Source organism: Stegodyphus dumicola, chromosome X2, assembly GCF_044657685.1.
Source record: "Stegodyphus dumicola isolate Sdum_Otavi_A_Nest chromosome X2, ASM4465768v1".
Taxonomy (NCBI): domain Eukaryota; kingdom Metazoa; phylum Arthropoda; class Arachnida; order Araneae; family Eresidae; genus Stegodyphus; species Stegodyphus dumicola.
Genome location: NC_140781.1, coordinates 42,011,145 through 42,028,663, shown reverse-complemented (window position 1 = coordinate 42,028,663; position 17,519 = coordinate 42,011,145). Strand labels below are relative to the sequence as shown.

Here is a 17,519-nt window from a genome sequence, read left to right as displayed (position 1 = left end):
AAAAAGCCATATTATCAGATCACCTATGCAACATTCCTTTTAGAACTTTTTTATAGCATACTAGTAAATAAATAGTATACCTTACTTTCCTTAAACATAAAAGAAACCTCAAGTACTGGGAAAGGAAAGAGCAATCCTGTATAGCTATTTCCACCACTGAACTACACAACAGAAACAGTTCAAAATTTCCAACTTCTTTTACAACTCACTCAAATTATGTTTAAAATTATTATGGAAATTATGTTTCAAAATTTTATTAAGTACAAATATCGTAATAGAGTATATTTCTTATACATTATTATTTTAATGCACTTTCTTTTTTCTTCTACAGAACTTGAGAGCTGTAGTTAAAAAAAATCAATGCACTAAAAAAGTACGTCTTTAACCCTTTGTTGCATACAAATAATCTAGAAAAGTTAAACGAAAATTTTGGTATTTTTTTTACTTAAAATAACCTTAGTAATAATTTTAAAAAATTAATTTAATTCAAATTTCGTTATAATTGCTACAGTTTCTTCACTAAAGTGGACAGCATGCATATACGTACATGCATACAAATCTCTTCCCAATGATTTACAGTCATTGCATTTGAAATCATTTCCTGCCTTGTTTGCAGTGTCATTACCATCTTCTAAATGGTAAATCTACAACTGACATGTACATACAAATCTCCTAAAATACCTTCATTTCGTCGATTGTGATTGAATTCATTTTGCTACGATTTTGTAACCTGTACCTATTGGATTCAAATGTACTAGAAATTCCTTGCCAAACAAACATTTCCAGTGGTGTTTTGGCTTGATAAGCAGTACATTTGGGTTTCAATTCACTCTTTTCGGTAGATCTTTATCTACCCACTCCACAATTTTCTCAAACTGACATTTAAAAGAAAATGTCTAAAATTACTAATTATGAATAAAAAATGGCAGTATAAGAAAATGTAAGCAATATTATGTAATGTTTACTATGAGAAATTGTACTAACTTGTAAACAGAATTAGCAGCCATTTTCCAAATAGCAATGCTTTACTTAATGATGCTATACAGTCATCTACGATCGACAGTTGAAAGTTTTAATAATATAGAATGAATAAACACAGGAATGGAATCTGTTAAGGCATTTACAGAAGAATAAACAAATTTAAACTTTTGTCTACTAGAGTGGACATGATGCAACAAAGGGTTAATAACGATGCATTTTCTACACTGATTTGAGGAAATAATTTCATTTTATGATACAATATGCTTAGTCTTAAATATTAATCTTAGAAATGCAAGTGATATTAAAAACGGGGAAAGTGCAGAATCACACATAGAAAACACAGTAAGTAAAATTTTCAATTTCTTACAGTTGCAGAAAAGGAACAGGCAGAATAACAAATCGCTTACCGTTGCTCTTCCACTGAGGGTGCTGGGAAAACACAGTTGCAGAAAAGGAACAGGCAAAATAACAAATCGCTTACCGTTGCACTTCCACCAAAGAACTTTCTTTACTTCCACTGAGGGTACTGGGAAAACTCAGACAAAGAATCTGTAAGGAAAAGAATGAAAGCTTCCATAGACGCAATGTAAACTTGTTTCGCCTCTGCGCCGCTATATCGAGGAGCCACGGCCAAAGAATCCCGGGATCCTCGGGAGGAATTTTTTGACGCCAAAAGGGAAAAATAGCATCAAAAAGCGCTTTCCGAAAATTCCCTCTTCAATCCAATATCGGGGTAAAAGCTCTGCTGGGCAAAAATCGCGTAACGAAAAGTGTAGCGTTTGCATTGAGATGATAAACCATTTACATAGAACAAATCGTATACGATTAGTTATTGTTGTGATTAAGTAAATCTACGTACTTTTTTTCATCTTGGTATTTAATATTATGATATATATAACTCCAGCATTATTAACTTTTATACTTCTCTTTTTTAATTCTTGCCATTAATTTGAACAATTATCCGTAAAAATGGTTACATATGTTTGAAAACATGTTCTTTATATAAATGCAGTAATAATCACGATAATAAAATATGCACGTAATTCCACAATAATATTATATTGCATCGTCGAAATATATTCCAGGCTATTCAATCATCCTGTCAGGTTTATATTTTACATTCCGGGTTCTTTTATGCATATAATTTCGATTACTAAGGTTAAGAGGGTTATTTTTATTCTCTTTTTCTTGTTTAAGTGCGAAAATAGTTTTCATGTAGGTATCCAAAGAAATGTAATCCTGAATTGCATAACTGCAGGGAAACAAGATTTATAACAAGCGCTTCTATGGCTTTTCACGACGTTATGAAATTGTTTAAATTTCAGAGAAAGACCAATCAAATAGAATAGGATAAGGTTATTTGAAGTTGTCTGTATTTATTCCATGAAAAGTTAAATCCTAAAATATTATTTTGGTGTAACTAAAATATTATTTTTGTGCAATCTGAAGATTGTCTATATAACAGTGGTTTCAAACTGGCGGCCTCCGAAGCAATTTTATGTGGTCGGCGAATGTAGTTATGCACTTGTTGCAAATATAGTGATGTAAAGATTTCTATCTTTTACTTATTTGAAGTTAAACATAAACATGAGTAACATGTCAGAAAAATATAAATATAAATCTTATTCAACGATTTGAAGATACAAATTTAATTAACTTTTATTCAATTTTTTGTGAAAAAATAAAGAAATTCTCTTGTTTTGGCTAATGGTTTAGATTTTTTACTGACATATCCAACTTTTAATCCACGAAATGAGTCAAAGAAATCAGTGAAATATGCTTGATGTAGAAAAACAGCAGAATAATGTTTGTTTAATACTTTATACTAACTTTATATAAATTTATATAAAATTTAACTAATTATATTTAAATGTAAGTGTAATCTATGATGGGTTAAAAAAACTGCTTTTATGATACAGGGTGTCTTTCAGCGGCTGAAGGGTAAAACTATTGCACACTGGTAATTCGTCTCGAAGTCTAGCCATGGCTAACAGACTTCCCTCTCCTTAAGTAAATAGCCCGGGAGTGCTTTTGATATTTTAAATAATTCTAATCTTATTTATACATGGACATAATTAGAAAAAAAGCATTTGGTTAGATTAAACAAATGACTTCCATAAATTAAAAATATATATACATCCACTGAGGGTACTCAATGTGATGGCGGTGGAATTCTATTTCTGTTTTATTATTTCACTGTGCTTCCGGAATATATATATATTCGTATTAGAAGTACAATTAATTTATTTAGAAATTATTTCCTGTTTGTTATGGCTAAACTCCCATATATTTAAATATTAAGTAGATAATTTTAAAAAATTCATTCTAATTAGAAATTATCTGGAAATACGAGCAATAAGTTAGAAAAAGAGCATATTTTATTCTATAAAAATGAAATCATTTTATTCTGATTAGAAGTATAATTATTTTATTTAAAAATTAATTATATGTAAATACACAGGGGATGTGAGCCATAAGTAGGGAAAAGGAGCATATTTTGTAATTTTCTTGTATAAAAATAAAATTATCTTATTCTAATTACAAGTAAAATTAATTTATTTAGAAAATAAGTAAACAGCGAATTCAAAATGTCTACTGACAAAGTCAATAGATCATCAGCACAAAGATTTATCTGCAAAGTCACGACACCCAACGCGAAGTATCAACCATATAGAAAGAAAATATCCCTTTCCTTTTCCCTATCTTAGTTAGCAACATAACCACTGTTTAGCGCCTATCGCCCAAGTTGGCGAACGCGATTTCAGGAACCTCACCAAGTGCCGTTTATCTAAGTATCCCACCCACAATAAAACAAGATAATTAAGGCCCGTTTCCACTGCTGCGTATGCTTTGCGGTATCTATGCGTTTCTCCAATCAGCGAGCGAATTCACTTTGATTGACATCTGCAATACGGCCGATGTGCGATGACGGATGACGTTCGGATAGAGTTCAACAATGTTCAACTTCTATCCGTATTATGTTTGCGGATGCGTTGGGGTCACGTGGTAAAAAAAGAGCAATCAGGTGTTGTCACAAAAAATTAATGGCGGCAGAGGTAGCGATGAACGCTGGCTTAAGGAAAGAATGTTTTGCTAAAAAATACTTATTTCTGAATTAACGTTATAGCGAGAAATCTGGAAAATGAAAAAGACAGCAACCAGCTGAAAGTTAAAAAAGAAAAAGAAGATAACTGCAAACTATAGTACTAGTTCGCATAGAAAATCAGGCGGTCAAGAAATTCAGTTCAAAAAAATCAGGCGCAAAAAATATAATTTCAAGTCCATGAAATAGCAAAATTTGTCCTGACAATTATTTCCTAGTTCTGCATACACATTTACCTTTAATGAAACTGAACGTCTGACTATATCAAACTGCTGGAGCAAATCAAATATGACATTAAAAGAGTTGTTATTTTCTCTTTTGAAACAAATAAAAACTAAAAACGTTAATTATAAATTAAATTTGATAGCCTTTTAAATATTCCACTGCGTTAAAGAGTATGTTAAATTTGTTTGTATTTCTCTGTTTATAAATATACCTTTTTGGTCTAACATAACATATATTTGTAAGCACATAGAATATATTTTTAGCATCCCGTTTAACTTCAATCGAAACGGCACCCTTTGCGGCATGGTGGGTCAATATATGTCCCACCTAATTAATATTTATTTTCTCAGTTAGCAATTTCCGTTAGATATTTTCTAATCTTTTAAAAATAATCTATTTTAGTTATTATTTTTCTCAGTAGATGTCACTGCTATACCAGGGCTTAAGTTTATAAGCAAAAAATATTCAAAATAGGATCACAAGAGTGATATCCATGTATCTCGCATTTTTCAATATTTTAAAAATTTTGGTATACAATTTATGACATATATGATTCTTTTTAATATTCAAAGGTATTTTATTTTCAAAAATCTTAATTGGATTCAATATTTTATAACATTTATTTTGCAGTTGAAATAAGTGGGTTAAAATTTGTCTCACCACACACTTGAATTTCCGCTCAATAAATGGCAGCACTCACGATTATTTTTCTTTTCTTTTTTGCATCTACTTTTTTCGTGATTGCGCGCGCTTTTACATCTGTTGTATGCTCTGATGTGCTAAAATGTCTAGAAAAAAATTAACAACTCAGGAAGCTTTGGATCTTTTTGCTGAATTGCCATCCGATTGCGACTCAAATGCTTCAGATGTCAGTTCTGATTCAGATGAAATTGAAATCCAGGAGAGAATAACTGAGGTTGAAGTTATTGCTGAAGAAGAAAGGGAAGTAGTTATAATTTGTTTCGCTTTTTAAAGACACATACCTATCTATGCATGTGACACTGTAAATATGAATCGGAAGTATCTACCCAAAAATTTAAAAGACAAATTTATGTCAAGAGAATATATAGACTTTTCAGTTAGCAATGATTCAATTTATTGCATAAAATGGAAGAATATCCTGTCTTGCTTGGAAAAGTGCAACTGAAATGAAAGAAATTAATAGAAAAGAATGAGATGGAAAGACAAAGAAAGTGCTGTGCCCAAACAGCATTATTTCATACAATAAGAATATGGGATATGTCGACTGATTGATCAACTGAAAGGACTATATGAAATAGACCGCAAAAGCAAGAAATGGTGGCACATGATTTTTTTTTTTACTTTTTAGATGCGAGTATAGTAAACGCATTTATTCTATTTAAGTTTGTTCGCGAACCCGATCATGATGTTAAAAACAATGAAAGATTTTCTTCTCTCAGTTATAGAAGGTCTAATGGCACTTGCAGGCAAGAAAGAGCTGAAAAGAAAACTGAAATCCCCAGTTCAAATAAAAACTAAAACCCCGTTCGTACAACCAGAAAAGAGACTAAAAAATGTAAGTCACGCCAAAGAGAACGAGCAGGAAAAGATGTGCATATTGCAGCACATCGAAAGAAGAACGACGAACATTTTGGATGTGTGAAACATGTGAAGTGCTTCTATGCTTACAAAAGAATGAAACAACATGTTTTTCAAAGCTTCATGAAAAATAACTTTTTTTCAATTTTAATCATATATAAATGGTTTTGAATTAAGTGCCAATTTTAATATTTTATTTAGTATCATATGTACGTTTAATCTTAAAATAATATTCAAGAAAATATTTTCTTTTGTTCCTAAAATTTAAAAATATTAAATATATATATGCAAAATGTGCATATGCAAAATTTTACAAGTCACGCATTTATGCAATAAGTACAAAATGCATTTTAGTGTGGTTATTATGAATATTTTAGAATGCACGTTTTATTTTGTTTATTCATTGCACATATGATTTTTTACCCTGCTATACACCAATATGCTATAAGACATGTGCTAGTTGCATGGTGGGACACACGGTATCCCACCTTCCCCCGTAAAAATAAAAGCGCAGAATTTTTTTCAAGCCTTAAAGGCACTTAAGTAAGTCCATCTGACTTATTCTAAGGCATTTTTTTAAAGATTAAAATATATTTTAAATATACGTGTCGCGAAGGGTTAAAAGATAACATTTTTTGTAAGAAATGTCCTAGAAGCTGAAGAAAAAAATTCTGGTGAATTTTTTAGACGATAGCACACTGAAATAGGACTAAAAAATTTAGTTTTAAGAATTGATTTACTTGATGATGTATATAAACCAAACTATCCCTGTGTGATGCTAGCTTAGTGGTAAAGCTGACGGTGGCGAGGTTTAACATATATGGTGTCGTGAGTTTGAAACCTATACGCTTTTTCCACCCTGTATGCAACTTTCTTAGCTCTTGGTTCCAATTTGATCTATATATTCATGTTTTATAATTTATTTCTATTATTATATGCATTAAATATAATGTTTTATTTATTTAAATTTTCCCCGCAAAAAATTTTGAAAATTATATAATACGAATTTAAAGCATACCCTGTATATTTCAATTTAACAAACATTCTCTATTCGTAAAACGAAAATTTAAAGTTAATTAAATTTAAACGAAACTTAATGCTATCAAATAAATGATTAATTATTGCTGCGAACTAATCTACAATATCATTTAAATTCTGAGAGCATATGCAAATCAAGTGCAAGTTTTTTAATTTTAAATTTATAAAAATGCATAAGTGAATAATAGGATAAATAAATTTTTGGAATTATATATTTATTCGTGGATTTTGATACTTGCACTTGATACCAATAACATGGAATCAAGCGCAATTATCAAAATCCTTAAATGGCCTTAAGAGTCAGACTCGCCGGAATATTTTGTATTATTTTAGAATTAAATGTTTTCCATCCTTGGCAAGCAGTAGGGGCGCGAAATCTTCAGTTGTCCCTGGGCGCTGAAAACCCTAGCTACGACTCTGCAGACAGCACATGAAGGTCATACTAAAGTCAATGTGATGGCCAAGACAACAGCTTATCAAATAATTCACTTAGCTCTTCAAACTTTAAAAAGAAAAACAGAAAGTTCATATGTTCAAACACAAATTACGAATATGTTCACAGCATATTTATTTCTAACTTCCCTAATGTATTATTTATTTCTCACACTCTGGCTAAGCGCGGCGAAGAGCAGTAAACGGAACTTATATTATTTATATTCATTACAGCCCTAGTTATAAGCGTAGATGCTTTTTTTTTTTTTTTTTTTTTTTTTTCTCCCTTGGCTGTTTTCTCATCGGCATCCAACCGTAAATTTTACTAAGTAGCTGCATCTTTAAAAATACGTTATTTAATTATATATATTATTATTGTTATTATTTCATTTAAATATCAATAATGTAGTTGCTGCATTTTATTTTCTCGTGCGGAATCGGTGCCGGCTTTAAAATTTTCAATCTGCATTTTATGTATCAATCAAAGCTCACTGTCTCAAACAAAATTTCAATCAAAATTGTATATACTATTGAGATTTACGTTCCATAAAATTTTAAAGATCTTTATTTTAATTTTTCGCCATTCAAACTATTTTTTATTATTTTGGGCATTGAACAACTGACAAGTAACAATGAAGTTTTTGATATTTTATGATTTCCAAAAACTCAAATTCTAGCCTTTGGACTAAATAAAATATCTGAAAAAAGTCGTTTCAATAACATTTAGATCTGCTGAATATACCACAAATTTTAGGCAAGCTTATCGTACCATCCTTAAGGTATAACTGCAACTCGCGATACAAATTTGAGGGTTCACGATTAAATTAATTCGTATTCAGTTCAAGTATAGTCTAGAGTATCAACCTTTCACGCCCGAGGGCGAAATCAATAAATTCACAAAGATCCGCGGGCCACTTGTCTGCCAAAAATATAGTGTAGTCAGAAAATTTATATAAAAAAGGGAGGTTTGTTTTGCGAGACTACAGTTGATTCTAAGGGAAGGGTTAGTGTTACAGATTTGTATATATATATATACACATTGGTTCCAGAAATTGAAATGGAAATCGATTTAAAATGTTTTGCAACTTTTTTTAACTATGAAAAAAAGTTTAAAGATTTTATTTACAACGAAGTTACAAACAGAACAGAACGAAGTTACAAAATGCATTTACAATAAAAAGAAAAAACAAAAACTTACATTACTGGCGGGAGAGGGTAGCTATTTTAGTTTTAGTGTGAAATCTGACATTGTTTATGCTTAATTAAAGCTTCAATAGCCGGTTTAATCTGTGTTGTTGCAATTCGTAGTTTCTTCCAAATGTCTGCCAGCCGTGTTCTTGTTTTTGATTTTAGGATTTTTGTTTTACCAAAAAGCTGTTCACATATGTAGGTACTGCCAAAGATAGAAGACATGAAAAGTGCATATTTATGAATTCCTGGATACTTGTCTTCGGTCACGTACTTCGAATAAAAATCAATTAATGTTGAATTTTCAAGAAACTTGCATTTTACTGCAGAGTCACACTGTAAATCTATAAATTCTAATTGAAGTTCAAATGGAACACGTCTAACGTCTGCTGAAAATGGCGAGGAGAACAACATTCTTATAAAAATTTCATTTTCACAAAAACCGAAAATCTGCTTTTGAATTCCTCTTTAAAGTTTGAAATGCATTGTACATAATTATTTGAATTCCATGTTGTAGAGTTCTTCGCACACTCCATCAATTTTGGAAAGAGAGTGGAGTTCTTATTTAGCAACTGACTTTCCCAAAGGATTAATTTTTTCTCAAAAGCTTTCACAAAGTAATAAAGATTATGAACAAGTAGATCTTTTCCCAGTAAGCGGTAGTTCAAATCATTGAGATGACCTGTAATATCGACAAGAAATGCAATGTCTCTCAAACATTTCTGATCACTGAACTCGTGAATAGATTTTCCTTTAGATTCCATGAATTGTTGAACTTTGCGCTTCAAAGAAAACAAGCGTTGAAGCATCTTTCCTCTGCTCAACCAACGTACTTCCGCGTAGTAACAACATCACCATATTTCAGCTTCCAAATCACTCAAGAACTGTTGAAATTGCCTGTGATTAAGTCCTTTAGACCAAATGAAATTAACCACTTTTACAACATTCATCACATATTCAAAGTTTGAGAAGGACTTCTTGTAAAAATTTTGTTGATGGATGATGCAGTGGAAAGTCATAGTATTATTTCCACTCGCCTTCACATCAGATTTGAGTAATATTGTTACTCCTATTTTCCCTCCAGTCATAGATTTAGCACCATCCGTAGATATAGCAGATATATTACTGAAATCTAACTCACATTTATCCAAAGTCTGTGTCAGACTCGAATACAAATCTGTTCCTCGTGTTGTACCCTTAAGTGCAACGATACTGGCTTATTCCTGTATAATTGTGAAGCCTCTATCAACGCCACGAATAAAAATGGCTACTTGTGCAGCATCTGTTGATTCATCCATGTCTACAGAATAAAATTCAGATTTTTTACATTTGGATTTTAATTTACTGAATATATCTGTTGCGAGAATGCTCTATGCGTCTCTCTACTGTCACACCAGACAAGCTAATATTCGATGTGACTTGAGCCTGTGATGGACAAAGCACATCAGCTGCACTCTGAAGGCATTCTTTTACAAATTCTCCATCAGCGAAGGGTTTTCCACGCTTAGCAATTTTTTCTGCAATCATGTAACTAACACGAACACTATTTTCAGATTCTTTATTCGCTGTGGTGAAGAAAGACTGCTTGAAATTTAGTTTTGATTTTAATTCACTCACTTTATCACTTCGAAAATGGCCTTCCAATGCAGAATATTTCTCACTGTGCTTAGTATCATAATGTCTGTCTCTTAATGTTGTATCACTTCGTCACAGCTACATTGTCGTTGCAAATAAGGCAAATTGTCTTACCCTTAGGTACAACAAAAAATAAAGATCTGACCACTTTTCTTGAAAAAAATCGCACTTTTCCTTCAACTTTTCTTTTTTTTTGGTCATCACGGCTTGCCACTGTGCACTCATACAAATACCATAAACGTTTCTGAATTTTAAAATGTGGAATAAGAGTGAGTAACCTAGCTTAAAATCAACTGTAGAAAATCTGCTTATCACCAAATCAGCCAGGATGTTGACGATCACCGTTCCGTTTGACAACTGATTGCAACATTAGGAGAAATATAATTGTGTTAATTTATTCCCCTTTATAGTAGCGGCACGCTCAAGGTCACCTTTGGCGAAGTATTGACGAAAGATTGACATCTGTTGCAAACCTGTTAGAGATAAGGATCTATCCTTTTTATGGAATTGAGATTTTAATTGTATTTTTACTTCCTTGTACGAAGTAAAAAGGAAGTATTGTAATCGCGAAAAGTTTCAGGCAGAATATTTCAACGAAAATATCCATTTTGACCGCTATCGAATGCAATTTAACGATGTTTTTGCGTGATATCTGTACGTAAGGACAGAATAAAAGACTCGTTTCCTCCAAAAAAATTATAAAACTGCTTTAAAATTAATTCTGAAGAGAATTTTTCGTGGCGTCTGTACGAACGTATGTACGTACATGCGTACGTTCGTACGTACGTACGTATCTCGCATAACTCGAAAACGAGCAGCCTCAGAACGTTGAAATTTTGTATATAGGGCTGCTCTAACATGTAGATGTGCACCTCGTATTTTGGTTGCAATCGGCCGCACCAAACGTATATAAATACTATATTTATATATATATCCACTCTGTTACTCGGCACAGTGATCTCAGTTTCTTTACTCTTATATGTTTATAAATTGTACATTTTTTGCTTTAAAAATGATTGAATTATGTTGTTCTTATCTTCCGGTTAAGGTTTTTATGCCTTTCGTAATTCTGGAAGCAATATTTGTACAATTATCAACAATTTAAAAGCTGTTTAAGTGCGGTTAAGTTTTAAATAACATGGCAGACATATTTGTTTACATTTGAAACAGCAGAATTGTAGATTTGTTGTCAATCTAGAGAGACTAAGATTCGCAACAACAAAAATAACGCCTTCATTTATTATTGCGAATTAAATCATGCTTAATCCTTTCTGGAATTTTTTCGACGAAACAAGTGTTTAAGATTTACTTCGTCATTTTTAATACAGATATTTTGAGTTTTTATGTATTTTTGCCTTGTCGCGAAGTGAGAGCTGAATTAATTGAATGAGAAATACTAAATCGTCTGTGAAAAACTGTTTCTTTTCTGTGTTTTTGCTTAATTTCTTTCATACATCGTTCTAGCTTTATTATAGTATTTGAATAGAACATGTGGCAACGATAAGATAATTCTTCAACTGATATAAATGTTGTGCATTCAGAGTGTCGTTATAGTAAACAATAATAGTGAATTTTAAAGAGTGCATTTATTCTATTGTGGTTTATGCGCTGTCGACGAAGTAGATTTAAATGAAATTCAAGAAACAAATGCGTATAATTTAATATTCCGTACAAGGAAGTCATGTGGTGTACACATCAGATTTTTTATTTTTAAAATTACAAAAGATAAAGTGAAATTTTTGAAAAATACTTCATTTTCAGAAAATTTTATCTCAAATAAAATCAGGCATGTCAATAAAATGTTTTAAATATCAAGAATAAGAGAAATTTCTTTTTTTTTTTTTTTAAACGACAAAAAAAGCTGACAAGGCAATTTTTCTTGAAATCAAAATTTTTTTAAATTCTTCAATTTTTCTTCAAATAAAAGGGGGGCTTCAGCGGCCACTGGTTGAAGACATTTAGTCTAGATAAACAGCTCGTTTCTACAGAAAATATCGCTTTAACTAAATGCAGTTAAAAATGTATACTAAACCAATATGTATTGTTTGGTTTTGGTTTTATTAGATTACGGCAAAGCACTCGAGTGCTATCTGCCTTAAGGGAATAATGCCTTCGTGGAGGACTTTCTAAGGGAAACTGGCCCGTATACACGTTACACATGAATATGTATTGTATAGACGTTCTTTGACTGAATTGAGTTTCTTAGACAATTTGCCCACGAAGATGTTAACCAAGATAGATTGAAACGTATTTCTATATACACTGTTTTATGAGTGTTAGGACAGGGGTGCTATTGTTAGTGGGAAAACATGCCCCTCGGGCTGTAAAACCGCGGTCAGACACGGCCAACTGGAAGAACATGACCTGGTTAGCTACAGCGTAACCTTAGCCTGGTTATTTTATGTTTAAGTGCGAAGAACGTGATATTTAATAAATAAAGGTAATACACAAAATGTTAAAAAACGCCCCTTTGGACGTAAAAAATCGGTGAAGTTAAGAAATTATTAGCAAATTTTAATTTAGTCATTCCTTTGTGATTAGTGTTGCTCTTCGAAAAAAAACTTCAAATAAGAGTAATATAACTGTCCCCTCATTAATATCCTACATTGAAGAAATAATTTTGTTAAGGAAATTATTTCCTCTAACTGCGCAACATAGAAGCATTAACTATCTGTATGATAATATCTCTGAGTAGTATAGTTAAATAAAATTAAGATTACTGCAAATGAAGCTAATGTTTCGAGTACAAGTCATAACCGCAGGTAATTAATAATTAAACAAATTTACCACTTACAAAAATTTTCAATTTAGATAAATAAGTTTAAATACACAATTGCATATACTGCATGAATTTTGAATGGCATAAAAAGTTATTCATTTATTATAATTATATCTATTATTAAAATAGCTATATGATAGACAGAATTTTCGGATGGGGGGAAGATTGCTTATCTTTTTCCAAAACAGAAATGCTTCCGCTAGAGTTCACTTCGCTAGAAAATCTAGAAGTTTTTGCAGAAAAGAAAAAAATTACATTTTTTTTACACTTTTTTTTTTTTTCCAAATCATGCTTTCTTTCTTTCTTTTTTTTTTTTTCTTTTTTTTTTTTTTTCCCAGGGCGTCCCATATTAAGCAATTTATATCAACTCAACACAAATTAAAGCATTATTTCTAATAACATAAACAGACAGCAAACTTTGTAGAGAAACATAAGTAACTTTGAAGATGTTAGATACAATCTGTTAACTTTTCACTTTCTCATGATCAAATTGGTCATTGGCCGAACCTTAATAGTTTATCCCTAAAAGCTGAAAGCCATGAATCTTGATGTAAATGAACAATAGTTTAACATTCCCGTCCGAGGACAACGGTGATACCCTTTAATTATATAATACTACATTTTTGAAACCCCTTAATATTGAATTATTTTTCTGTTATTTTTCTGTTTTGCATTATGATCAAAAAGTAATTTTTTGATTTGATTGACGCTTTTGGTAAGCATATTAGAAATATAGTGTAAAACATCGATTTTTAGAAAATGAAGTTTATGTCAATAAAATTACTTTCCTCGGAAAGAGATGTTGTTGATGATGGAAAGAGATGTGGTTTTGGCTTGATGTCGACGATGTATATGATTTTACAATTACATTAAATTTTTACCATTATAATTAGTATTTCATATATACTTGCTATGTTTGTTTAATTCAGCACGGCAAAGAATACAAAAGTTATCTCTCTATGGGAATTCAACCTTCCCATTGACATGCCTAGGGAAGGGATACCATCACATTTGTGGAGGACTTTCTAAGGGAAACTGGCTTATATTTATCTTATACATAAAGAAGACCATAAAAGCTCGTTCTGAGCGTTCGCTGATATTCTAACCTACGTCTCACCAGTCTTATTCATTTTGCCAACTAATGGGCTATATACTTTTTTCATTCCATTAAATTATCTTGTTTTATACCTCCTTTTAATCGGTAATTATCTGAGTATTTGTTTCAAACACAGACGAATACAAAATAAATAAAATAAAATAAAATGCTTCGCAGTGAATTAACTATTTTCATGTTTAACAACTGCCCTATTAAATAATTTTAAATAACAAGAATTTAAATTGCTAGATGACTATGAAAATAAAATTCATTGCATCGAAAACGTCGATGTTAACATGCTCTCTATATTATTCCAAATATATATATATATATATATATATACTTTTGCTGTATTGATTGACTTAACTGAAATTCGAAATTAATGTAAAAAACAATCACTCGTAATTATTTTATTGTGTTTCCTTTCCTCTTTTGTGCAATATTTAGATAATAACTAGTAAATCTTAAAATAAAATACTCCAGCTTAATTTTTTTCTTAATAATTATTTTCTTTTAACATTATGCTTTTAGATGCTTGGTCCGAAATGAAAGGGCTTTTCCCTCTTTAGTAACATAAATATTAAGTATTAATAACTGCTTGAATCTTCATAGAAATGTCCATAAATATCTGCTGGAAGTTAAGACAACTCAGACCAAATGTTATTAAGTGAGAAAAATTAAATAAGATCAATAAAATGTAATAAAAATACAATTCAAGTGAAATAAAATTTTATGAGAAGAATTGCTCTGAAGATCACTAGAATTGTTAAACGCAATTTTCTTAATTTAAATTTTATTTATTGAATAAACTTTATTTATTGGTGGGAAACATTTTACTTCATAAAAGCTATCGGGAGATGTGATGAGAAACAAGCCCACGGTGAAAATCCAAGCTTTTTGACCATGAACCATATTTTGTAATTCCATTACGATTAAATTATTTGCTGGAACTTATCGTACCATCTATTAATAGCAAGTAATACTAATCCAAATTCCGATAACTCTGGATCTTTTAAAATCCAGTTTAATAATATGAGCAAAAGTTAAGATTAAAAAAAAAAAGGTTTTACTCGATTTATGTTTAATAATTTTTTGCATTATTTTTTATTTGACAAACTCTAAATAATTTTTCAGATAAAAGTCACAGATTCTAAATTAATGTGATGGCCGCGCTTGACGTATTGATGCAATTTTTTAAAAATTTAGTATGATATTGTTCAATTTAGTATTTTTTATTGCGTGGTTCAAAAATATCCAACCCAGATTCTTGTTCTCCATTATATTTTACGTTCTTTGTATTTGTTGGTCCAAAGGCGCAATTTGCCCTGAAGGACTATTAATTTCGTTTTGGCATTTTGCGTTGAAAACTATAAACGGCGAATCACTTTTCAAATTGTTGCCACCAAATATTAGAACCCTGTATTATATTTGAAAAAATTAAATAATGAAGAATCTGCATAAATGTATGTGTGTTTCTCGCATTTGATAAAGCAACGGTACCTACAGCTATCAAAATTTGAATAACGTAATCTTCCATAGATTATGAGCATGTGGAAATCCTAATTTGAATTTGGAATTTTTTTTATTGATTTCATATTTTGTAACACTCGAACGAATGCTCGATTAAAAAACTAAACGATTTCAAAGCGAGGAATGGCAACACTGTACGGAAAAAGAAAGAAAGGGGGAAAAAAAAAAATTTTATCTCCAGCGTGCGAGATTCTGTATCGGAAATTTTAAAGATATGCTCATTTTAAAATTATTTTGCGATATGGCTTTTGAACTGAATTTTATGGTTTGAGTACGTGGAACATGATATTTAATAAATAAATTAACGCACAAAATGTTAAAAAAAAACGCCCCTTTGGACGTAATTTAAAATCTGAAACCTTTCAGGTTTTTTTCTATGCATCAATTTATGCATCTTTAATTATGCGTTAAAGATAAATTTAACAAGGATGAGATTCACATTTAGCAATGTCAGTCTAAGCATTTAAGATTTAGCTGTTCGTATATTTGAATTACAACGTATAACCAACAAAATTGTTGTACAGGTAACAAACTATAAATTTCAGATAGAAAATAAAATATCAATTTGAATTTTTTTATTCTGTTTTCTACTGTTCATGCGTTTTACTTATTTATATTGCTCTTACTCAAAATGTTGTGTATTTAAAAAAGGTATTATTGTTTTTAAAATTATGTTAAATAATAGTGTAATTTTTCTCTTATATTTATTTTGTATGATTTCTTCCTTATTACGTGATACAGCCTTTTTTTAAATTCACAACTGATTATCAATTTTATTAATAATTATTTTTTGCAACAAATCGGATCTTAATTATGCCGATAAATTGTGAGTGTATATTCGGCTTTTTACCCTTGATCATCACTGACACTCTTTAACATTTCATCGATCCCCATGGGGGGTTAATATCTACCTCGCTGGAACCTTTTTTTTTATTTTAGTTGTACTGTAACATACTTTTTAAATATTTTGATATTCTTTAGTTTATATAATTTTATGTTTGAAAGCGAAGTGCAGAAATAAGTATCAGTATTTTAAAAATGAACTTCATCTTGAGTTGACATCTAGCTTCATCAGTAAAAATTTAATCTTATGAGTCGGCAAGAGTAAACCTGATTTATAATTAAGAAGAAAAGTACTTGCATGATTTTTTTATTTTTCAATTTTTTTAATTAAAATTATTATGGTAAAGTCGTTCTGAGTTATTTGACTGCAATGAAGTAATATGAAGTTTTCGGACTACAAATTTTGCTATTACTAATATAATTAGTTGTAATTAGTTGTGATTGCCAATGTGGTGGCTATTTGCTTTTGATATTTCTGAAATGACTCTTTCTACGCTGTTTCGGATAGATTTTTTTTCGGGGGGGGGCTTGCATCATGAGCTTTATCAGAGGTATTAGCGTGTTTAAAAGAATGTAAAATTCTGATATCCAAAAATGGTTAAGACTATGTTTTCAGCTTGATACCTAAGCTAGTATCTGCGCATAAATATGCAGCATTCGTAAACTTGTGTAAGGCCGTATTTGTATGTAGACTGGTGATCAAAATGAAGAGAATTTTCACATTTGATTGATTATCCAAAGCTAGTAGATAGATTTTAATGAAATATAGTATAGACGTAAGTTGACAAAAATATACCATAAAAAAGACATCATATGCACACGTGATTTCGTGCGGAAGACTTATCGGCTCGGGAAGGTCTAAAAAAGAGGTTACAAGTTGCGAGATCGATCCCCCCCCCGAAAAAAAAGAGGCGAGCAGGGAGAACAGTCATATACAGCTCTCACTTTATTATATCATACTAGAAAGGCAATTTATGAATCTCTATGTCAGCACCGATCCAATGTTTGCATCCCGTTCACAAACAGCAAACTTTAACTTTTCTTTCATTACATAGGTCTTCAATACCGAATTTTGTTCATATTAATTTCGATTTCGATTATCAAATTTT

The 17,519-nt window shown here is 30.9% G+C and overlaps 1 protein-coding gene and 1 long non-coding RNA gene across 3 annotated transcripts in view; one reads left to right on the top strand and one right to left on the bottom strand.

Annotated features, from left to right (window-relative positions):
• The window catches only part of LOC146992737 (uncharacterized), a 62,404-nt gene extending 60,786 nt beyond the window's left edge, over nucleotides 1–1,618 (bottom strand). The window contains exon 1 of the long non-coding RNA XR_015038896.1: nucleotides 1,389–1,618. This is a non-coding gene — a long non-coding RNA (uncharacterized LOC146992737). The remainder of the gene's footprint in view (nucleotides 1–1,388) is intronic.
• Nucleotides 1–17,519, top strand: part of LOC118183198 (uncharacterized) — a 91,383-nt gene that overhangs the window by 40,385 nt on the left and 33,479 nt on the right. The gene's annotated exons all lie outside the window — the stretch shown is intronic.